Source organism: Ascaphus truei, chromosome 7 (assembly GCF_040206685.1).
Source record: "Ascaphus truei isolate aAscTru1 chromosome 7, aAscTru1.hap1, whole genome shotgun sequence".
Lineage (NCBI taxonomy): Eukaryota > Metazoa > Chordata > Amphibia > Anura > Ascaphidae > Ascaphus > Ascaphus truei.
Genome location: NC_134489.1, coordinates 114460790 through 114485594, shown reverse-complemented (window position 1 = coordinate 114485594; position 24805 = coordinate 114460790).

The window sequence follows — 24805 nt, the reverse complement described above, 5'->3', positions numbered from 1 at the left end:
AACCCAGCGCAGCGGGCACACGGACTCTATGCCAACACGTCTATAACCCAGCGCAGCGGGCACACGGGCTCTATGCCAACGCGTTTATAACCCAGCGCAGCGGGCACACGGGCTCTATGCCAACGCGTTTATAACCCAGCGCAGCGGGCACACGGACTCTATGCCAACGCGTTTATAACCCAGCGCAGCGGGCACACGGGCTCTATGCCAACGCGTTTATAACCCAGCGCAGCGGGCACACGGACTCTATGCCAACGCATCTATAAACCAGCGCAGCGGGCACACGGACTCTATGCCAACGCATCTATAACCCAGCGCAGCGGGCACACGGACTCTATGCCAACGCGTCTATAACCCATCGCAGCGGGCACACGGACTCTATGCCAACGCATCTATAAACCAGCGCAGCGGGCACACGGACTCTATGCCAACGCATCTATAACCCAGCGCAGCGGGCACACGGACTCTATGCCAACGCGTCTATAACCCAGCACAGCGGGCACACGGACTCTATACCAACGCATCTATAAACCAGCGCAGCGGGCACACGGACTCTATGCCAACGCGTCTATAACCCAGCGCAGCGGGCACACGGACTCTATGCCAACGCGTCTATAACCCATCGCAGCGGGCACACGGACTCTATGCCAACGCGTCTATAACCCAGCACAGCGGGCACACGGACTCTATGCCAACGCATCTATAACCCAGCGCAGCGGGCACACGGACTCTATGCCAACGCGTCTATAACCCAGCGCAGCGGGCACACGGACTCTATGCCAACGCATCTATAACCCAGCGCAGCGGGCACACGGACTCTATGCCAACGCATCTATAACCCAGCACAGCGGGCACACGGACTCTATGCCAACGCATCTATAACCCAGCGCAGCGGGCACACGGACTCTATGCCAACGCATCTATAACCCAGCGCAGCGGGCACACGGACTCTATGCCAACGCGTCTATAACCCAGCGCAGCGGGCACACGGACTCTATGCCAACGCGTCTATAACCCAGCGCAGCGGGCACACGGACTCTATGCCAATGCGTCTATAACCCAGCGCAGCGGGCACACGGACTCTATGCCAACACGTCTATAACCCAGCGCAGCGGGCACACGGACTCTATGCCAACGCGTCTATAACCCAGCACAGCGGGCACATGGACTCTATGCCAAAGCGTCTATAAACCAGCGCAGCGGGCACACGGACTCTATGCCAACGCGTCTATAACCCAGCGCAGCGGGCACACGGACTCTATGCCAACGCATCTATAAACCAGCGCAGCGGGCACATGGACTCTATGCCAAAGCGTCTATAAACCAGCGCAGCGGGCACACGGACTCTATGCCAACGCGTCTATAACCCAGCGCAGCGGGCACACGGACTCTATGCCAACGCGTCTATAACCCAGCGCAGCGGGCACATGGACTCTATGCCAACGCGTCTATAAACCAGCGCAGCGGGCACACGGACTCAATGCCAACGCGTCTATAACCCAGCGCAGCGGGCACACGGACTCTATGCCAACGCGTCTAGAACCCAGCGCAGCGGGCACACGGGCTCTATGCCAACGCATCTATAACCCAGCGCAGCGGGCACACGGACTCTATGCCAACGCGTCTATAAACCAGCGCAGCGGGCACACGGACTCTATGCCAACGCATCTATAACCCAGCGCAGCGGGCACACGGGCTCTATGCCAACGCATCTATAACCCAGCGCAGCGGGCACACGGACTCTATGCCAACGCGTCTATAAACCAGCGCAGCGGGCACACGGACTCTATGCCAACGCGTCTATAACCCAGCGCAGCGGGCACACGGACTCTATGCCAACGCGTGTATAACCCAGCGCAGCGGGCACACGGACTCTATGCCAAAGCGTCTATAACCCAGCGCAGCGGGCACACGGACTCTATGCCAACGCATCTATAAACCAGCGCAGCGGGCACACGGACTCTATGCCAACGCGTCTATAACCCAGCGCAGCGGGCACACGGGCTCTATGCCAACGCATCTATAACCCAGCGCAGCGGGCACACGGACTCTATGCCAACGCGTCTATAACCCAGCGCAGCGGGCACACGGACTCTATGCCAACGCATCTATAAACCAGCGCAGCGGGCACACGGACTCTATGCCAACGCGTATATAACCCAGCGCAGCGGGCACACGGACTCTATGCCAACGCATCTATAACCCAGCGCAGCGGGCACACGGACTCTATGCCAACGCGTCTATAACCCAGCGCAGCGGGCACACGGGCTCTATGCCAACGCATCTATAACCCAGCGCAGCGGGCACACGGACTCTATGCCAACGCATCTATAACCCAGCGCAGCGGGCACACGGACTCTATGCCAACGCGTCTATAACCCAGCGCAGTGGGCACACGGACTCTATGCCAACGCGTGTATAACCCAGCACAGCGGGCACACGGACTCTATGCCAACACGTCTATAAACCAGCGCAGCGGGCACACGGACTCTATGCCAACGCGTCTATAACCCAGCGCAGCGGGCACACGGACTCTATGCCAACGCATCTATAACCCAGCGCAGCGGGCACACGGACTCTATGCCAACGCGTCTATAACCCAGCGCAGCGGGCACACGGACTCTATGCCAACGCGTCTATAACCCAGCGCAGCGGGCACACGGACTCTATGCCAACGCGTCTATAACCCAGCGCAGCGGGCACACGGACTCTATGCCAACGCATCTATAACCCAGCGCAGCGGGCACACGGACTCTATGCCAACGCGTCTATAACCCAGCGCAGCGGGCACACGGACTCTATGCCAACGCGTCTATAACCCATCGCAGCGGGCACACGGACTCTATGCCAACGCATCTATAACCCAGAGCAGTGGGCACACGGACTCTATGCCAACGCGTCTATAAACCAGCGCAGCGGGCACACGGACTCTATGCCAACACGTCTATAACCCAGCGCAGCGGGCACACGGGCTCTATGCCAACGCGTTTATAACCCAGCGCAGCGGGCACACGGGCTCTATGCCAACGCGTTTATAACCCAGCGCAGCGGGCACACGGACTCTATGCCAACGCGTTTATAACCCAGCGCAGCGGGCACACGGACTCTATGCCAACGCGTATATAACCCATCGCAGCGGGCACACGGGCTCTATGCCAACGCGTTTATAACCCAGCGCAGCGGGCACACGGACTCTATGCCAACGCATCTATAAACCAGCGCAGCGGGCACACGGACTCTATGCCAACGCATCTATAACCCAGCGCAGCGGGCACACGGACTCTATGCCAACGCGTCTATAACCCATCGCAGCGGGCACACGGACTCTATGCCAACGCATCTATAACCCAGCGCAGCGGGCACACGGACTCTATGCCAACGCATCTATAACCCAGCGCAGCGGGCACACGGACTCTATGCCAACGCGTCTATAACCCAGCGCAGCGGGCACACGGACTCTATGCCAACGCGTCTATAACCCAGCGCAGCGGGCACACGGACTCTATGCCAACGCGTCTATAAACCAGCGCAGCGGGCACACGGACTCTATGCCAATGCGTCTATAACCCAGCGCAGCGGGCACACGGACTCTATGCCAACGCATCTATAACCCAGCGCAGCGGGCACACGGACTCAATGCCAACGCGTCTATAACCCAGCGCAGCGGGCACACGGACTCTATGCCAACGCATCTATAAACCAGCGCAGCGGGCACACGGACTCTATGCCAACGCATCTATAACCCAGCGCAGCGGGCACACGGACTCAATGCCAACGCGTCTATAACCCAGCGCAGCGGGCACACGGACTCTATGCCAACACGTCTATAACCCAGCGCAGCGGGCACACGGACTCTATGCCAACGCATCTATAACCCAGCGCAGCGGGCACACGGACTCTATGCCAACGCATCTATAAACCAGCGCAGCGGGCACATGGACTCTATGCCAACGCGTCTATAACCCAGCGCAGCGGGCACACGGACTCTATGCCAACGCGTCTATAACCCAGCGCAGCGGGCACACGGACTCTATGCCAACGCGTCTATAACCCAGCGCAGCGGGCACACGGACTCTATGCCAACGCGTCTATAAACCAGCGCAGCGGGCACACGGACTCTATGCCAACGCGTCTATAACCCAGCGCAGCGGGCACATGGACTCTATGCCAACGCGTCTATAAACCAGCGCAGCGGGCACACGGACTCAATGCCAACGCGTCTATAACCCAGCGCAGCGGGCACACGGACTCTATGCCAACGCATCTATAACCCAGCGCAGCGGGCACACGGACTCTATGCCAACGCATCTATAACCCAGCGCAGCGGGCACACGGACTCTATGCCAACGCGTCTATAAACCAGCGCAGCGGGCACACGGACTCTATGCCAACGCATCTATAACCCAGCGCAGCGGGCACACGGACTCTATGCCAACGCGTCTATAAACCAGCGCAGCGGGCACACGGACTCTATGCCAACGCGTCTATAACCCAGCGCAGCGGGCACACGGACTCTATGCCAACGCGTATATAACCCAGCGCAGCGGGCACACGGACTCTATGCCAACGCATCTATAACCCAGCGCAGCGGGCACACGGACTCTATGCCAACGCATCTATAACCAGCGCAGCGGGCACACAGACTCTATGCCAACGCGTCTATAACCCAGCACAGCGGGCACACGGACTCTATGCCAACGCATCTATAAACCAGCGCAGCGGGCACACGGACTCTATGCCAACGCATCTATAACCCAGCGCAGCGGGCACACGGACTCTGTGCCAACGCATCTATAACCCAGCGCAGCGGGCACACGGACTCTATGCCAACGCATCTATAAACCAGCGCAGCGGGCACATGGACTCTATGCCAACGCGTCTATAACCCAGCGCAGCGGGCACACGGACTCTATGCCAACGCGTATATAACCCAGCGCAGCGGGCACACGGACTCTATGCCAACGCATCTATAAACCAGCGCAGCGGGCACACGGACTCTATGCCAACGCGTATATAACCCAGCGCAGCGGGCACACGGACTCTATGCCAACGCATCTATAACCCAGCGCAGCGGGCACACGGACTCTATGCCAACGCATCTATAACCCAGCGCAGCGGGCACACGGACTCTATGCCAACGCATCTATAACCCATCGCAGCGGGCACACGGACTCTATGCCAACGCATCTATAACCCAGCGCAGCGGGCACACGGACTCTATGCCAACGCATCTATAACCCAGCGCAGCGGGCACACGGACTCTATGCCAACGCGTCTATAACCCAGCGCAGCGGGCACACGGACTCTATGCCAACGCATCTATAAACCAGCGCAGCGGGCACACGGACTCTATGCCAACGCATCTATAACCCAGCGCAACGGGCACACGGACTCTATGCCAACGCATCTATAACCCATCGCAGCGGGCACACGGACTCTATGCCAACGCGTCTATAACCCAGCGCAGCGGGCACACGGACTCTATGCCAACGCATCTATAAACCAGCGCAGCGGGCACACGGACTCTATGCCAACGCATCTATAACCCAGCGCAACGGGCACACGGACTCTATGCCAACGCGTCTATAACCCAGCGCAGCGGGCACACGGACTCTATGCCAACGCATCTATAACCCATCGCAGCGGGCACACGGACTCTATGCCAACGCATCTATAACCCAGCGCAGCGGGCACACGGACTCTATGCCAACGCATCTATAACCCAGCGCAGCGGGCACACGGACTCTATGCCAACGCGTCTATAACCCAGCGCAGCGGGCACACGGACTCTATGCCAACGCATCTATAACCCAGCGCAGCGGGCACACGGACTCTATGCCAACGCATCTATAACCCAGCGCAGCGGGCACACGGACTCTATGCCAACGCATCTATAACCCATCGCAGCGGGCACACGGACTCTATGCCAACGCATCTATAACCCAGCACAGCGGGCACACGGACTTTATGCCAACGCATCTATAACCCAGCGCAGCGGGCACATGGACTCTATGCCAACGCATCTATAACCCAGCGCAGCGGGCACACGGACTCTATGCCAACGCATCTATAACCCCAGCGCAGCGGGCACACGGACTCTATGCCAACGCGTCTATAAACCAGCGCAGCGGCACACGGACTCTATGCCAACGCGTCTATAAACCAGCGCAGCGGGCACACGGACTCTATGCCAACGCGTCTATAACCCAGCGGGCACACGGACTCTATGCCAACGCGTATATAACCCAGCGCAGCGGGCACACGGACTCTATGCCAACGCGTCTATAACCCAGCGCAGCGGGCACACGGACTCTATGCCAACGCGTCTATAAACCATCGCAGCGGGCACACGGACTCTATGCCAACGCGTCTATAACCCAGCGCAGCGGGCACACGGACTCTGTGCCAACGCATCTATAACCCAGCGCAGCGGGCACACGGACTCTATGCCAACGCATCTATAACCCAGCACAGCGGGCACACGGACTCTATGCCAACGCGTCTATAACCCAGCGCAGCGGGCACACGGACTCTATGCCAACGCATCTATAACCCAGCGCAGCGGGCACACGGACTCTATGCCAACGCGTCTATAACCCATCGCAGCGGGCACACGGACTCTATGCCAACGCGTCTATAACCCAGCGCAGCGGGCACACGGACTCTATGCCAACGCATCTATAACCCAGCGCAGCGGGCACACGGACTCTATGCCAACGCGTCTATAACCCATCGCAGCGGGCACACGGACTCTATGCCAACGCGTCTATAACCCAGCGCAGCGGGCACACGGACTCTATGCCAACGCGTCTATAAACCAGCGCAGCGGGCACACGGACTCTATGCCAACGCGTATATAACCCATCGCAGCGGGCACACGGACTCTATGCCAACGCGTCTATAACCCAGCGCAGCGGGCACACGGACTCTATGCCAACGCGTATATAACCCATCGCAGCGGGCACACGGACTCTATGCCAACGCGTATATAACCCAGCGCAGCGGGCACACGGACTCTATGCCAACGCGTCTATAACCCAGCGCAGCGGGCACACGGACTCTATGCCAACGCGTATATAACCCATCGCAGCGGGCACACGGACTCTATGCCAACGCGTATATAACCCAGCGCAGCGGGCACACGGACTCTATGCCAACGCATCTATAACCCAGCGCAGCGGGCACACGGACTCTATGCCAACGCGTCTATAACCCATCGCAGCGGGCACACGGGCTCTATGCCAACGCATCTATAAACCAGCGCAGCGGGCACACGGACTCTATGCCAACGCATCTATAACCCAGCGCAGCGGGCACACGGACTCTATGCCAACGCATCTATAACCCAGCGCAGCGGGCACACGGACTCTATGCCAACGCATCTATAACCCAGCGCAGCGGGCACACGGACTCTATGCCAACGCGTCTATAACCCAGCGCAGCGGGCACACGGACTCTATGCCAACGCGTATATAACCCATCGCAGCGGGCACACGGACTCTATGCCAACGCGTATATAACCCAGCGCAGCGGGCACACGGACTCTATGCCAACGCGTCTATAACCCAGCGCAGCGGGCACACGGACTCTATGCCAACGCGTATATAACCCAGCGCAGCGGGCACACGGACTCTATGCCAACGCGTATATAACCCAGCGCAGCGGGCACACGGACTCTATGCCAACGCGTCTATAACCCAGCGCAGCGGGCACACGGACTCTATGCCAACGCGTCTATAACCCATCGCAGCGGGCACACGGACTCTATGCCAACGCGTCTATAACCCAGCGCAGCGGGCACACGGACTCTATGCCAACGCATCTATAACCCAGCGCAGCGGGCACACGGACTCTATGCCAACGCGTCTATAACCCATCGCAGCGGGCACACGGGCTCTATGCCAACGCATCTATAAACCAGCGCAGCGGGCACACGGACTCTATGCCAACGCATCTATAACCCAGCGCAGCGGGCACACGGACTCTATGCCAACGCATCTATAACCCAGCGCAGCGGGCACACGGACTCTATGCCAACGCATCTATAACCCAGCGCAGCGGGCACACAGTAACAGCTTGAAATACAAAACACAGATATAACCCACCAGAAAATGTAGAACAAAATACAAACGAGATGAAGGAAAATAGTGCAAAAATAATATATGCCGGTTTATCAAACCTATGGAAAATATGTATAAAATATGATATTATATCAACATGTTTATTCCATATATGATTAAATGGAAAAAGTGTAACAAACAATCCATGTAAAAAATAAGTTTGTAATAAAATGCATATACCCATATTGTGTTACAAGGCATCACACCTGTTATATACCTTGTGATAGTAAGGTTGTATCCAGCGCTTCCTGTGCTATATTCTGGAGCTGTCATTGCTCCGGCAGAGCTGTGAATAGGTTCTGCTGAGGTGTCAGAGTTTTGCAGTAACTTTACATGGAATATAATCCATGAGGTGCAGGAATGTGCGGTGTTACAGTATAAACTGTATCTATTGATCAGTGTGTGTCCAGAGAGATGACCCTGTGTTGATCTCAGTGCCCTGTCCATTGTCCTGAAACGTTCTGCTGCCTCTCTGGGTTTGTTCTATACCAGGATCCACCCTATAAATGTCTCGGAGAGAACATCCCTCACAGTGTGACACTTTTTCTACAAGTGTTTGCATTGATCACTATTGGCCCCTGTATAGTGTGAAGATTAAACCCAAGAGTCTTGCAGCTCTGCTCCTCTTTGCTGCACTAGACACATCCAAATCCAAATCAAATCAGCTTTCAAAGCATGAATAAAAAGGGGGTAGGATTCAATGATTAAACAGTACATGTATAACAGGGGGTAGGGTATAATGATTACACCGTACATGAATAACAGGGGGTAGGGTATCATGATTACACAGTACATGTATAACAGGGGGTAGGGTATCATGATTACACAGTACATGAATAACAGGGGGTGGGGTATAATGATTACACAGCACATGAATAACAGGGGGTAGGGTATAATGATTACACAGTACATGAATAACGGGGGTAGGTATCATGATTACACAGTACATGAATAACAGGGGGTGGGGTATAATGATTACACGGTACATGTATAACAGGGGGTAGGGTATAATGATTACACAGTACATGTATAACAGGGGGTAGGGTATAATGATTAAACAGTACATGAATAACAGGGGGTAGGGTATCATGGTTACACAGTACATGAATATATACACACACACACGTGTGTGTGTGTCTGTGTGTGTGTGTGTGTGTGTGTGTGTGTGTGTGTGTGTGTGTGTGTGTATATATATATATATATATATATATATATATAGCAACTGTAAATATTCCTGTATATTCATTTGAATGTCTTAGACAGGTCTGCAACCCTGCCTTTCACCATTATCACCCAGCACACAGCACTGTGTGCTCATTTGCATGTCATTTCCCAGAATCCCTTGCTGCAGTGGAAGTGCTGTGTGCTGTGTGCTGTGTCAGCAACCAACCTCACACTGATGATACCCATCAAGGTTGAAACATGTCTGTGAGTGGGTTAACTGACTTTGCATCTCCCTTGCTTAAAAGCTGTGTTACATTACTAAAAGTGTGTGTAGATACTATGTGGTCCCTACTGGCATATAGGGATGGAATAACATAGAGTATATATATGTGTAAGAGACAGCTTTGTGTGCATACATATAGTGCAGTATGTAAATACATGGCCTCTAGCACTCATGGGAAGAGAGTTCTCGTGTCAATAGTGACTCATAAAACGATCTCGGTATATACACCCACCCACGTGTGTGTGTGTGTGTGTGTGTGTGCGTGCGTGCGTGCGTATATATATATAATGTGGAACATGTTTACCAGGCCAAAGTCCAGCAAAAAGACACAGCACACTGTGTAGTATAACACAGGAATGGAATTCACACGGGATGCACCATAGAAAGCTCATCTCTATCTGTCATTTTACGTATATTGCTATTTATAGGGATCTTGTCAGTCTTTTTGTGTGTTTACATATTTTATAACTCTCATTTTTATTTGGTATTACAGTGCGTACATAATATCACCACCTATTGGCATACGTTACAGAATACACAATTTTATCATCAAAACAGTGACACTTAGACAGGATATTAGACAGACGTAATGAACCACACGTAAACCACATCACTAGGACAGACAGGACAAACAAGACTGGGGTGGGACACAGTAGGGTGGGGGGGGGGGACACCTGGAGCTGCTGCATCAGAGCGGAGGAACTGCTTTTTGCTCTGTGTGTACGCTAGGGTGTATTGTGGATGTCTCAATAGTTCTACGTTCTCCGTCGCTATGTCAACGTCCCGTCGGGTCTGCTCTGTCCAAGGAGAACGCATTTATATATATTAGTGCAAAATTGTGGCGGCGTCCACCCCCGGGATGTCTGTTTGGGCCAGCCATGGGGCCCATACGTTTAGAAATTTGGGACCAGAGTCGTTGATCCAACTCGTCAACTGTTCCATCTGGCAGACATGCCAAATTCTGTTCCTGATTTTGGCTATAGTGGGTAATTCCTGTTGTCTCCATACCGCTGCGATCTCACACCTCGTGGCGGTTGCGAAATGTGCAACCAATTTGAGTGTCGCGTTGGACACGCCCTGAGGCCCTCTGCCCACGAGTAACAGCCACGGGTCCAGGGGGACCTCCAAGTTGAGGATCCTTTCTAGCCATTCCCTAATAGATTCCCAAATCGGGACCACGTTCGGGCAAGACCACAGCATATGTTTTAAATCCGCAGTTTCCTCGCACTGTTTTGGACAGACCGGGGAATAGCCCTCGTTAAATTTAGATAATTTCAATGGGGTATGGTACCACCGCATTAGGACTTTATATGCGTTCTCCCTTAACGTGGCACAGATTGAGCTTTTGGTTGCTGCCTGTAATATTTGATCCCATTCCTCATCCTCTAGCGTCTCCCCTAAATCTGTCTCCCACTGTCGCATGTATTTCAGTCGGGGGGCGTCGGACAGATCACCTCCCTTATACATCCGAAAAGTTAGTCCCCGTGTGTCTGTCTCTCTGGAACACAGCTGTTCGAAATTGGTTTGTGCCGGGCGAACCGGGAATTTATTATAGAAAGCCCTGACCTGGGGGAATCTGAATAATTCTGTGTTGGGTAGCTTTTTCTCATCCTTAATCATATCGAACGTCTTGATATATTTACTTCCTTCCAGGTCCTTTAATCTTAGATACCCCGCTTGCGTCCATTTTACAAATTTGTCACCTAACAGCCCTGGAGCAAAATCCGGATTTCCCACCAGGGGGGTCATCAAATACTGTCGTGTGGTCAATTTAGCTTTAAATTTAGATGACTCCCAGACCGCTAGCGAGTTCGCAATTGCACAGAGTGGTAACCCTATTGATTTCTTGCACTGTTTTGGAAGCCAAATCAGATCATGTAGTTTTACTGGTGCGCAGCATTCTGTTTCTAGGGCCACCCATCTTCTATTTGCTGGGTTCGAGTGCCACTGGACAACTTGGCATAATTGTGCCGCCTTGTAGTATGCCAACAAGCAAGATACCGATAACCCTCCTCTTGTTACTGGCTTTGTTAGTATGTTTTTCGCAATTCGTGGGCTTTTTTTATTCCAAATAAATTGAATAATGTGAGCCTGCAGCGTGAGGACATCAGTCCTAACAAGAGGTATCGGGAGGGCTTGAAACAGATATAACAATTTAGGCAACAGGTTCATTTTGACGCTGTTGATCCGCCCAAACCATGATATGCCATAACCCGCCCAAACCCTGAGATCCTCCTTCAGTTTCTTCATCATTCTGGGGAAATTTGCTTTATATAGTGTGTTGTAGTCCTTTGTGATATATACCCCTAAATATTTGATAGCAAAGGGTTGCCATTTAAAATTGAAGTTGAGCTCTATCAATTTTTCGACCGGCTTGGGTAGATTGATGTTAAGCGCTTCCGACTTGGCCTGGTTAATTTTAAACCCCGACACCAAGCTGAAAGATCCCAAGATCGCAAAGATGTTGGGCAAGGAGGTGAGGGGTTTTGACAGTGTCAAGATGACATCGTGTGCGTATAACGCTACTTTATGTTTCTGCTCCCCTAAATCTATCCCTGTTATATCTGGGCTTGCTCTGGGCTTGCTTGCTAGCGGTTCTATGCAGAGAGCAAATAGTAACGGTGAAAGTGGTCATCCTTGTCTTGTCCCGCTACGGATGTTAAATACCTCCGAGGGGAACCCTTGGTGTCGCACCCTTTCAGTGGGACCATTGTAAAGGGCTAGTATTGCCTCTAGGAGGCACCCCCCGAACCCAAACGCCCCCAGCGTCTCCCTGAGGAAGGGCCAATCAATCCTATCAAAGGCCTTTTCGGCGTCCAGACTCAATAACATAGACGGAATATTTTTCTTTTTTGCCAGATCAATCAAATCTACAATCCGCCTAGTATTGTCTGCCGCCTGCCTGCCCCCAATAAAGCCTACTTGATCCGGGTGAATCAGCCCCGGAAGGACAATGCCCACCCTGTTAGCTAATAATTTTGTGAAGATTTTAGTGTCTGAATTGATCAGGGATATTGGCCGGTAGCTCTTGACGTCTGCCGGGTCCTTACCAGGTTTGTGGATCACAGAGATAGACGCCTGGAGCATCTGCGCCGGGAGGGGCTCTCCTGCTAGAATCCCTTTAAATAGGGACCGCAAGTGGGGAGCCAGAATCTTGACGAATTTTTTATAAAATAAATTTGAAAATCCGTCTGGACCAGGGGCTTTAGCGGGTTTAAGGGACTTCATTACCTCTGTTACTTCCTCGAGGGTGAAGTCGCCCTGGAGTGCCTCCCTATCCTCCCTGCTCAAGGTAGGTAGATTTGCCTCTTTTAGAAATTTGTTCAGAGCTGCTGCAGTCTTTTGTGTGTGGCTGACCTTATCTCCGTCATATAGTGTGGCGTAATAATTCTTAAACACCTCCACTATTTGTCTAGGATCAGAGGTAAGGTCTCCCCCTTGAGATTTGATGGATGCTATGCGGAAATTTGGAAGCTTGTTTCCGAGCTTATTGGCTAATAAGGTATCTGGCTTGTTGGCTTTCTCGTAGAATCTGCGCTTTGACCATGCCAACTCCTTCTTGGCCTGAGAGGACAGCACCAGGTTAAGTTTAATTTTAGTGTCGCTCAGTTCTTTCCAAACCAACCTATCCTTATGAATTTTGTGTTGAGCAGTGAGATGTGCCAACTTCTCCCGTAGCTCTTTTACTTTCGCCTCCTTCGCTCTCTTTCTTTTACCTGCTATGTTCAACAACACCCCCCTCATGGTAGCCTTATGGGCCTCCCAGAGCGTGGACTGAGCCGTCACACTGCCTGTGTTGTCCCGAAAATATTCTTTGATTCGCTCACCAATCTCTTTTGCAGTTACGGGGCATTTAAGGAGGAGCTCGTTGAGCTTCCAGTTTGCTCCAGGTCTGTCTAATGTGTCTAATGTGCACCGCAGCTCTACCGGTGCGTGGTCGGACCACGAGATTCCATGGATCTCTGTGTGCCCCACCACTGGAACCACTCTATTGGATACCAGGAGGTAATCTATCCGACTGTAACGATTGTGTGGGTGGGAAAAAAAGGTATATTCCCGTGCGTTGGGATGTTGTTCCCGCCAGATATCTATCAACTGACAGTCTTGCATGCCCTTATGTATGGTTAGTATGTCCTGTTTGTGGGATGGGTTAGGTCTTGTACATCTGTCCAGGTCAGGGTCTAATGTGCGGTTAAGATCGCCTGCTAAAAAGATATGTCCCTTCGCGACCGTGTGTAATTTATTAAAGAACTGCATAAAGAATGCAGAACTCATCTCGCATGGGGCGTAGACTGACACTAATGTCAGAGGTTGGCTTCGTATCATCCCCATAAGGATTATATATCGACCTTCTGGGTCCGCATAGTGTTTGTTTATATCTAGCGCTAGGTTATTGTGTGTTAAGATAGCCACCCCACTTTTCTTTGCCTTGGTTGAGGCAAGATAAAATGTTCTGTAATTTTTGTCTAAATATTTCGGGTGATTGGAGCGGGAAAAGTGGGTTTCTTGTAGAAAAATTATATCGGCTTTCAGTCGGTTATAATCTTTGAATGCGATTCTACGTTTAACCAGGCTGTTAAACCCTTTAACATTATGTGTGATCATTATTAGCTCATTACTCATCTTGTCTGCGGCAATGGTGCGCTCCGTTAGCAAGGTCATCTGGGCCGTTTGTTGGTCCACAAACTCCATCTGCTGATGGGTATCTGCAGGTCTCCCTCTTCCTGTAGGTTGGTGCACTATGGGGGGGGAGAGACGAGAGGGGGGGGGATACCTAGACAAACATAAACAAAACATATAAACAGTGATCTCAGAGCCTCTGTACCAGTACCCTGGCTGTGAGACCAACGCCCTTGGGCACTCAGTGTAGGCAGCCAGGTACACACATTCCCCCAGCCCTCCTCCCTCCCTCACTGAAATCCCCTCCCAAGGGACTTTGCCGGCCAATGTGGTTGATGTCTTTTCCCGCTCCGGCGGACGGCCCATGCAGGAACAGAAGCAGGCTCAAACCCTGCTGTCCGGCCTCCCTCCTACAAAATCTTCAAACAACAACTAGCAAACAATGCTTTCCTACGATCATTCCTACGTACTCCACTTTACGGTACCCTGCCTCTCCCCCTTGTAATACATTATCCTTGTACCCCTAATTGGAGCTAATAATCACGCCTCTGTGTCTCTATGTGGCGCCTCCGGCCTTTGCTTGGCCTGGTCCCATCTATCCCTCCACTTTCTGTGGCTGTTGACCTGAATGAGCGGGACCACCGTATACAGAGATGAACCGACTGCAACGGAATCAAGCATAAATCGGTTTTCTGGGGCCTTTTGATCTCCTTGTTGTTCTCGCTCCCTCCCATCTATCTTCCCGTGTGTGTATTGCCCTCTCACCTCTATCTTTCACTTATTTAATCACTTCCCCATCCCTTATCTCTCTCCATCACTTCCATAAATCCTTCTCTTAAGCTAACCTACTCTTACCTTCCAATATTTCACATCCCCCTCCTTTCCCGATAACCTACCTACTCCTCGCTGCTTCACCTCCCTACTCCTCCCCTCTCCCTCCTCCAACCCGTCTACCTACTACTTCTCTCCTTCTAACCACTTACCCTGAACCACCTACTTAATCTACTTACCCCATCCTTTCTTGCCCTATTACCCGTCCCCCTCCTTCCTTTCCACCTCACTTTCCCCCCTCTCCCCTATATTACCCACCCTATCTGCGCTACCCGTTCCCCTCTTATCTGTTTCTCCGGCTGTCTGAGCTCTCTCCCCCCTGCCCCCCTCAGCTCCGTAATGAATCACGTCTACAAAAGTTTCTTTTATTGTCCGCCGGTGCCGTCCATGTCGATCCCCGCGTGGTGCTCCGTCGCCGTCACTTTCCGACTTCCTAGTCTGTGTGCAGGTGTCTGGGGTCTCTGCTGCTCCCGGTGGTCCCTTCCTCTTGATGTCCGTTCGCTCACTCGCCGGCGCTGTTACTTCCGGCTCATCCAGATGAAGTCGCGGCTAGGGTCTCCTCTGCTCCTCGCCACCTCCAAGATGGCCGCTCCGGGTCCCACCCCTTCCGGTGACGTATTTCATCTGGACGCCATTTTGGATTTGACAACTCACCGAGGCGGACGCATCATCTACATGGCTTCCCGCTCACCTCGATCTTCCCGCCTTCCTGGTTCTGCGTTCCATGCTGCCTGTGCCGTCTCCGCCATCTTGGGTGCCATGCCATCTCCACGAGGTAAGTCCAAAAGAGTTTTTTAACAGGTGCCCGACGTCCCGGGTATGCGGCATACACCCGCTCCGGTAAGGGGGGGGGGGGGGCGAGGTACATTAGTCCAGGGCAAAGGTGTATATTTCCTAACTTTTCGAACATCAAACTTTCAACTTTATTAAAGTACAAACTGTGGTGAAACATGATAATTATACGTTTCCTCATCCTTGAGTGGCCCCTTCATCAGCTGTGCTTCCGACTGTGGTCCAGGATGGGCCCGGGGCCGGTTCTTCTGTCTCGGAGCTCGTGGGGGTCAGCCGCAGCCCCAATTTCTTCAGGTACGCCTCACCTTCTCCTGGGGCTTTCATGCTGATTGGGCGTCCATTTTTGATCACTATCAGCCCAAAAGGAAATGCCCAGCGGTATCGGATTGCCTTATCCCTGAGGCATTTAGTTATGGGCCACAGCTCTCTTCGCCGGGCTAGAGTAGTTGGGGCTATGTCCTGGTACACCGCTATTTTAGTGCCCTCAAATTCTCTCAGGGGTGCGTTCCTCGCGTGCTGCAGCACCGCTTCCCGGGTCTTATAGTGATGGAGCCGCACTATAATGTCTCGCGGTTGTTCTGTCGGTTGCGGCTTGGACCGGAGCGCCCGATGGCACCTATCCATCCCCAATTTATTTTGCGGGGAATCTGGAAATATATGGGTGAGCCACCGCACCACGAACTCCTCACAGTCCCCCACATTTTCTGGGACTCCTCGTAAGCGGACATTATTTCGTCGGTCGCGGTTTTCCGCGTCTTCTTGTCTGTCCTTTAATTCATTAATTTGCGCCTGCAGGTCCGCTGTCTTTTTTGCATTGCGCAGGCCAACCTTGGCGTTAGCATCCACCTTCACTTCAAGCTCCTGCGTTCTGGCCCCCAGGCTCCCTACCTCCTTTCCCATGGCTCTAATTTCAGCCTGCAACATGGATTTTAAGTCCGTGTACAGCCTTTCAAAATCGCAGCGTCTTACAGGTAGCAGACCCTGATCCTCCCCTGTATCCCCCTCCTCCTCCGATTCTGATCCAGTGCGGGAGGTGGGCGCCATTGCTGCCGTGGCTCTGCTCGGTTTACCTCCGGCAAAATACTCTGGGAGCCCCTTCTTCTTAGGGGTTTTAGCTATCTTCTTGGACATCCTGGATGTTTAGTTGTTATAATGTGGTGTTTTTATGCATGTATTGCCAGTTTTGTTGTTCTTTGCATTAGAAAGACAGGGAGTGAGGCACAGAGCTCTCAGGTTAAGCTTCCATGCTCCTGGCTTCCCAGCATGCACCTCGTGTTTACATATTTTAATCCCTTAGCACCCCCAGGTTTTTCCCTTTCAATTATATTATTCCTTGTTTTGGTTGTGACAACTCTGACATTAGAATTATATTTATTTTTGGGTTCTGGGTTAGCCTTTGTATTTATATAGAGTAGTGTTAGCGACTTTTCCCTTTTGTGATATGTTTTTTAAATATATATAGTATTGTATGGCGTGTCTTTATTTATATAGCGCCAAAAGTGTACTCAGCGCTTCACAAAGAAAACAGTACAGGGAATTATAATAATACAATAAATGCAGCAAAATCAGACAATGGGAAAGGAAATCCCTGCCCCGAAGAGCTTACAATCTAAGGTTTGAGAGGAATTTACAGACACAGCAGGGGAGGGAATAAGTGCAATAGGTGGCAGTGCTAGGTCACAATCGGTGGTAGGAGGGACTGTGGGTGTGGGACAGTAGCCATGAGTGCAGGCTATTGGGATGCTTGATTTGTGGGGCGAGTTTTAAGGTTTGTCAGTATTAAATCAGCAGGTTAACACCATTAGCAGGGGAAGAGGTGGCAGGGAGGCGTGGGTGAGAGCAGGTATGTACATGGCTGGGTGCAGGATTAGGAGAGATCCCCAGCACCAGGAAGGAGTAGATAGAGGGTATGAATAGAGGATTTGTGCGGGTGCTTTTTATTGAGGGGTAAAGAAGCTGTTGGGAAAGAGGTGTATAAATAATGGTGCAGTGTATGGGCACAGGCATAGGGGGGGGAGGAGAGAGGAAGAAATGTGGATAGGAGGGGAGTGGGGAAGTTGGAGAGAACAGAGACGTTTACAAAGGAGTGAGGAAACCTTAAACAGAAAAGCAATGAGGGCATAATGAGCTGCATGAGAAGAGTCTACACCAGGTACTGGAGGATAGGAAGAGTACAAACTATCACAGCTTTTAGAAAATCAAGTTCAAGTTCTCACAGTTACAAGGCTGTTGTTATTGTGCAGAGTCCAGGTCTTCCTCTAATCTTCACCTTCAATTTTAACTCCAAAATTAATTCTACAGACACTTTAAATGCAACACTTAAGATGTTACCTATAAAAACACGTTTATATCACGTGGATCTGAGAAATACATAGTAACCAGTGCATATTGTGAGAACACGTTTATATCACATGGATCTGAGAGATACATAGTAACAAGTGTGCAGTGAGAACACCTTTATATCACGTGGATCTGAGAGATACATAGTAACCAGTGCGCAGTGAAAACACGTTTATATCACGTGGTCTGAGAGATACATAGTAACCAGTGCGCAGTGAGAACACGTTTATATCACATGGTCTGAGAAATACATAGTAACCAGTGCGCAGTGAGAACACGTTTATATCACATGTTCTGAGAGATACATAGTAACCAGTGCGCAGTGAGAACACGTTTATATCACGTGGATCTGATACATAGTAACCAGTGCGCAGTGAGAACACGTTTATATCACGTGGATCTGATACATAGTAACCAGTGCGCAGTGAGAACACGTTTATATCACGTGGTCTGAGAGATACATACAGTAGTAACCAGTGCGCAGTGAGAACACGTTTATATCACGTGGATCTGAGAAATACATAGTAACAAGTGCGCAGTGAGAACACGTTTATATCACGTGGTCTGAGAGATACATAGTAACCAGTGCGCAGTGAGAACACGTTTATATCACATGTTCTGAGAGATACATAGTAACCAGTGCGCAGTGAGAACACGTTTATATCACATGGATCTGAGAAATACATAGTAACCAGTGTGCAGTGAGAACACGTTTATATCACGTGGATCTGATACATAGTAACCAGTGCGCAGTGAGAACACGTTTATATCACGTGGATCTGATACATAGTAACCAGTGCGCAGTGCGAACACGTTTATATCACGTGGTCTGAGAGATACATAGTAACCAGTGCGCAGTGAGAACACGTTTATATCACGTGGTCTGAGAGATACATAGTAACCAGTGCGCAGTGAGAACACGTTTATATCACGTGGTCTGAGAAATACATAGTAACCAGTGCGCAGTGAGAACACGTTTATATCACGTGGTCTGAGAAATACATAGCAACCAGTGCGCAGTGAGAACACGTTTATATCACGTGGTCTGAGAAATACATAGTAACCAGTGCGCAGTGAGAACACCTTTATATCACGTGGATCTGAGAAATACATAGTAACCAGTGCGCAGTGAGAACACGTTTATATCACGTGGTCTGAGAGATACATAGTAACCAGTGCGCAGTGAGAACACGTCTATATCACGTGGTCTGAGAGATACATAGTAACCAGTGTGCAGTGAGAACACGTTTATATCACGTGGATCTGAGAGATACATAGTAACCAGTGTGCAGTGAGAACACGTTTATATCACGTGGATCTGAGAAATACATAGTAACCAGTGCGCAGTGAGAACACGTTTATATCACGTGGATCTGAGAGATACATAGTAACCAGTGTGCAGTGAGAACACGTTTATATCACGTGGATCTGAGAAATACATAGTAACCAGTGCGCAGTGAGAACACATTTATATCACGTGGTCTGAGAAATACATAGTAACTAGTGTGCAGTAAGAAAACACGTTTATATCACGTGGATCTGAGAAATACATAGTAACCAGTGCGCAGTGAGAACACGTTTATATCACGTGGTCTGAGAAATACATAGTAACCAGTGCGCAGTGAGAACACGTTTATATCACGTGGTCTGAGAGATACATAGTAACCAGTGCGCAGTGAGAACACGTCTATATCACGTGGTCTGAGAGATACATAGTAACCAGTGTGCAGTGAGAACACGTTTATATCACGTGGATCTGAGAGATACATAGTAACCAGTGTGCAGTGAGAACACGTTTATATCACGTGGATCTGAGAAATACATAGTAACCAGTGCGCAGTGAGAACACGTTTATATCACGTGGATCTGAGAGATACATAGTAACCAGTGTGCAGTGAGAACACGTTTATATCACGTGGATCTGAGAAATACATAGTAACCAGTGCGCAGTGAGAACACATTTATATCACGTGGTCTGAGAAATACATAGTAACTAGTGTGCAGTAAGAAAACACGTTTATATCACGTGGATCTGAGAAATACATAGTAACCAGTGCGCAGTGAGAACACGTTTATATCACGTGGTCTGAGAAATACATAGTAACCAGTGCGCAGTGAGAACACGTTTATATCACGTGGATCTGAGAGATACATAGTAACCAGAGCGCAGTGAGAACACGTTTATATCACATGTTCTGAGAGATACATAGTAACCAGTGCGCAGTGAGAACACGTTTATAACGTGGTCTGAAAGAAATAGTAACCAGTGCGCAGTGAGAACACATTTATATAACGTGGTCTGAGAGAAACATAGTAACCAGTGCGCAGTGAGAACACGTCTATATCACGTGGATCTGAGAAAAACATAGTAACCAGTGCGCAGTGAGATCACGTTTATAACACGTGGATCTGAGAGATACATAGTAACCAGTGCGCAGTGATATCACGTTTATATCACGTGGTCTGAGAAATACATAGTAACAAGTGTGCCGTGAGATCACGTCTATATCACGTGGATCTGAGAAATACATAGTAACCATTGCGCAGTGAGAACACGTTTATATCACGTGGATCTGAGAGATACATATTAACCAGTGCGCAGTGAGAACACCTTTATATCACGTGGATCTGAGATACATAGTAACCAGTGCGCAGTGAGAACACGTTTATATCACGTGGATCTGAGAAATACATAGTAACCAGTGCGCAGTGAGAACACGTTAATATCACGTGGATCTGAGAGATACATAGTAACCAGTGTGCAGTGAGAACACATTTATATCACGTGGATCTGAGATACATAGTAACCAGTGCGCAGTGAGAACACATTTATATCACGTGGATCTGAGAAATACATAGTAACCAGTGCGCAGTGAGAACACGTTTATATCACGTGGATCTGAGAAATACATAGTAACCAGTGCGCAGTGAGAACACGTTTATATCACATGGATCTGAGAGATACATAGTAACCAGTGCGCAGTGAGAACACGTTTATATCACGTGGATCTGAGAGATACATAGTAACCAGTGCGCAGTGAAAACACGTTTATATCACGTGGTCTGAGAGATACATAGTAACCAGTGCGCAGTGAGAACACGTTTATATCACGTGGATCTGAGAGATACATAGTAACCAGTGTGCAGTGAGAACACGTTTATATCACGTGGATCTGAGAAATACATAGTAACCAGTGCGCAGTGAGAACACGTTTATATCACGTGGATCTGAGAGATACATAGTAACCAGTGTGCAGTGAGAACACGTTTATATCACGTGGATCTGAGAAATACATAGTAACCAGTGCGCAGTGAGAACACATTTATATCACGTGGTCTGAGAAATACATAGTAACTAGTGTGCAGTGAGAACACGTTTATATCACGTGGATCTGAGAAATACATAGTAACCAGTGCGCAGTGAGAACACGTTTATATCACGTGGTCTGAGAAATACATAGTAACCAGTGCGCAGTGAGAACACGTTTATATCACGTGGATCTGAGAGATACATAGTAACCAGAGCGCAGTGAGAACACGTTTATAACACATGTTCTGAGAGATACATAGTAACCAGTCCGCAGTGAGAACACGTTTATATCACGTGGATCTGAGAGATACATAGTAACCAGTGTGCAGTGAGAACACGTTTATATCACGTGGATCTGAGAAATACATAGTAACCAGTGCGCAGTGAGAACACGTTTATATCACGTGGATCTGAGAGATACATAGTAACCAGTGTGCAGTGAGAACACGTTTATATCACGTGGATCTGAGAAATACATAGTAACCAGTGCGCAGTGAGAACACATTTATATCACGTGGTCTGAGAAATACATAGTAACTAGTGTGCAGTGAGAACACGTTTATATCACGTGGATCTGAGAGATACATAATAACCAGTGCGCAGTGAGAACACGTTAATATCACGTGGATCTGAGAGATACATAGTAACCAGTGCGCAGTGAGAACACGTTAATATCACGTGGATCTGAGAGATACATAGTAACCAGTGCGCAGTGAGAACACGTCAATATCACGTGGATCTGAGAGATACATAGTAACCAGTGTGCAGTGAGAACACGTTTATAACGTGGTCTGAGAGAAACATAGTAACCAGTGCGCAGTGAAAACACATTTATATAACGTGGTCTGAGAGATACATAGTAACCAGTGCGCAGTGAGAACACGTCTATATCACGTGGATCTGAGAAAAACATAGTAACCAGTGCGCAGTGAGATCACGTTTATAACACGTGGATCTGAGAGATACATAGTAACCAGTGCGCAGTGATATCACGTTTATATCACGTGGATCTGAGAGATACATAGTAACCAGTGCGCAGTGAGAACACCTTTACATCACGTGGATCTGAGATACATAGTAACCAGTGCGCAGTGAGAACACCTTTATATCACGTGGATCTGAGATACATAGTAACCAGTGCGCAGTGAGAACACGTTTATATCACGTGGATCTGAGAAATACATAGTAACCAGTGCGCAGTGAGAACACGTTTATATCACGTGGATCTGAGAGATACATAGTAACCAGTGCGCAGTGAGAACACGTTTATATCACGTGGTCTGAGAGATACATAGTAACCAGAGCGCAGTGAGAACACGTTTATATCACGTGGATCTGAGAGATACATAGTAACCAGTGTGCAGGGAGAACACGTTTATATCACGTGGATCTGAGAGATACATAGTAACCAGTGCGCAGTTAGAACATGTTTATATCACGTGGATCTGAGAGATACATAGTAACCAGTGCGCAGTGAGAACACGTTTATATCACGTGGATCTGAGAAATACATAGTAACGAGTGCGCAGTGAGAACACGTTTATATCACGTGGATCTGAGAGATACATTGTAACCAGTGCGCAGTGAGAACACGTTTATATCACGTGGATCTGAGAAATACATAGTAACCAGTGCGCAGTGAGAACACGTTTATATCACATGGATCTGAGAGATACATAGTAACCAGTGCGCAGTGAGAACACGTTTATATCACGTGGATCTGAGATACATAGTAACCAGTGCGCAGTGAGAACACGTTTATATCACGTGGTCTGAGAGATACAAAGTAACCAGTGCGCAGTGAGAACACGTTTATATCACGTGGATCTGAGAGATACATAGTAACCAGTGAGCAGTGAGAACACGTTTATATCACGTGGATCTGAGAGATACATAGCAACCAGTGCGCAGTGAGAACACGTTTATATCACATGGATCTGAGAGATACATAGTAACCAGTGCGCAGTGAGAACACGTTTATATCACGTGGATCTGAGAGATACATAGTAACCAGTGCGCAGTGAGAACATGTTTATATCATGTGGATCTGAGAGATACATAGTAACCAGTGCGCAGTGAGAACACGTTTATATCACGTGGATCTGAGAGATACATAGTAACCAGTGCGCAGTTAGAACATGTTTATATCACGTGGTCTGAGAAATACATAGTAACCAGTGAGCAGTGAGAACACGTTTATATCACGTGGAACTGAGAAATACATAGTAACCAGTGCGCAGTGAGAACACGTTTATATCACGTGGATCTTAGAGATACATAGTAACCAGTGCGCAGTTAGAACACGTTTATATCACGTGAAACTGAGAGATACATAGTAACCAGTGCGCAGTGAGAACACGTTTATATCACGTGGATCTGAGAGATACATAGTAACCAGTGCGCAGTGAGAACACGTTTATATCATGTGGATCTGAGAGATACATAGTAACCAGTGCGCAGTGAGAACACGTTTATATCACGTGGATCTGAGAGATACATAGTAACAAGTGCGCAGTGAGAACACGTTTATATCACATGGTCTGAGAAATACATAGTAACCAGTGCGCAATGAGAACACGTTTATATCACGTGGATCTGACAGATACATAGTAACCAGTGCGCAGTGAGAACACGTTTATATCACGTGGATATGAGAAATACATAGTAACCAGTGCGCAGTGAGAACACGTTTATATCACGTGGATCTGAGAGATACATAGTAACCAGTGCGCAGTTAGAACACGTTTATATCACGTGGTCTGAGAAATACATAGTAACCAGTGCGCAGTGAGAACACGTTTATATCACGTGGTGGATCTGAGAAATACATAGTAACCAGTGCGCAGTGAGAACACGTTTATATCACGTGGATCTGAGAAATACATAGTAACCAGTGCGCAGTGAGAACACGTTTATATCACGTGGATCTGAGAAATACAGAGTACCAATGCGCAGTGAGAACACGTTTATATCACGTGGATCTGAGAAATACATAGTAACCAGTGCGCAGTGAGAACACGTTTATATCACGTGGATCTGAGAGATACATAGTAACCAGTGCGCAGTGAGAACACATTTATATCACGTGGATCTGAGAGATACACAGTAACCAGTGTGCAGTGAGAACACGTTTATATCACGTGGATCTGAGATACATAGTAACCAGTGCACAGTGAGAACACCTTTATATCACGTGGATCTGAGATACATAGTAACCAGTGCGCAGTGAGAACACTTTTATATCACGTGGATCTGAGAAATACATAGTAACCAGTGCGCAATGAGAACACGTTTATATCACGTGGTCTGAGAGATACATAGTAACCAGTGTGCAGTGAGAACACG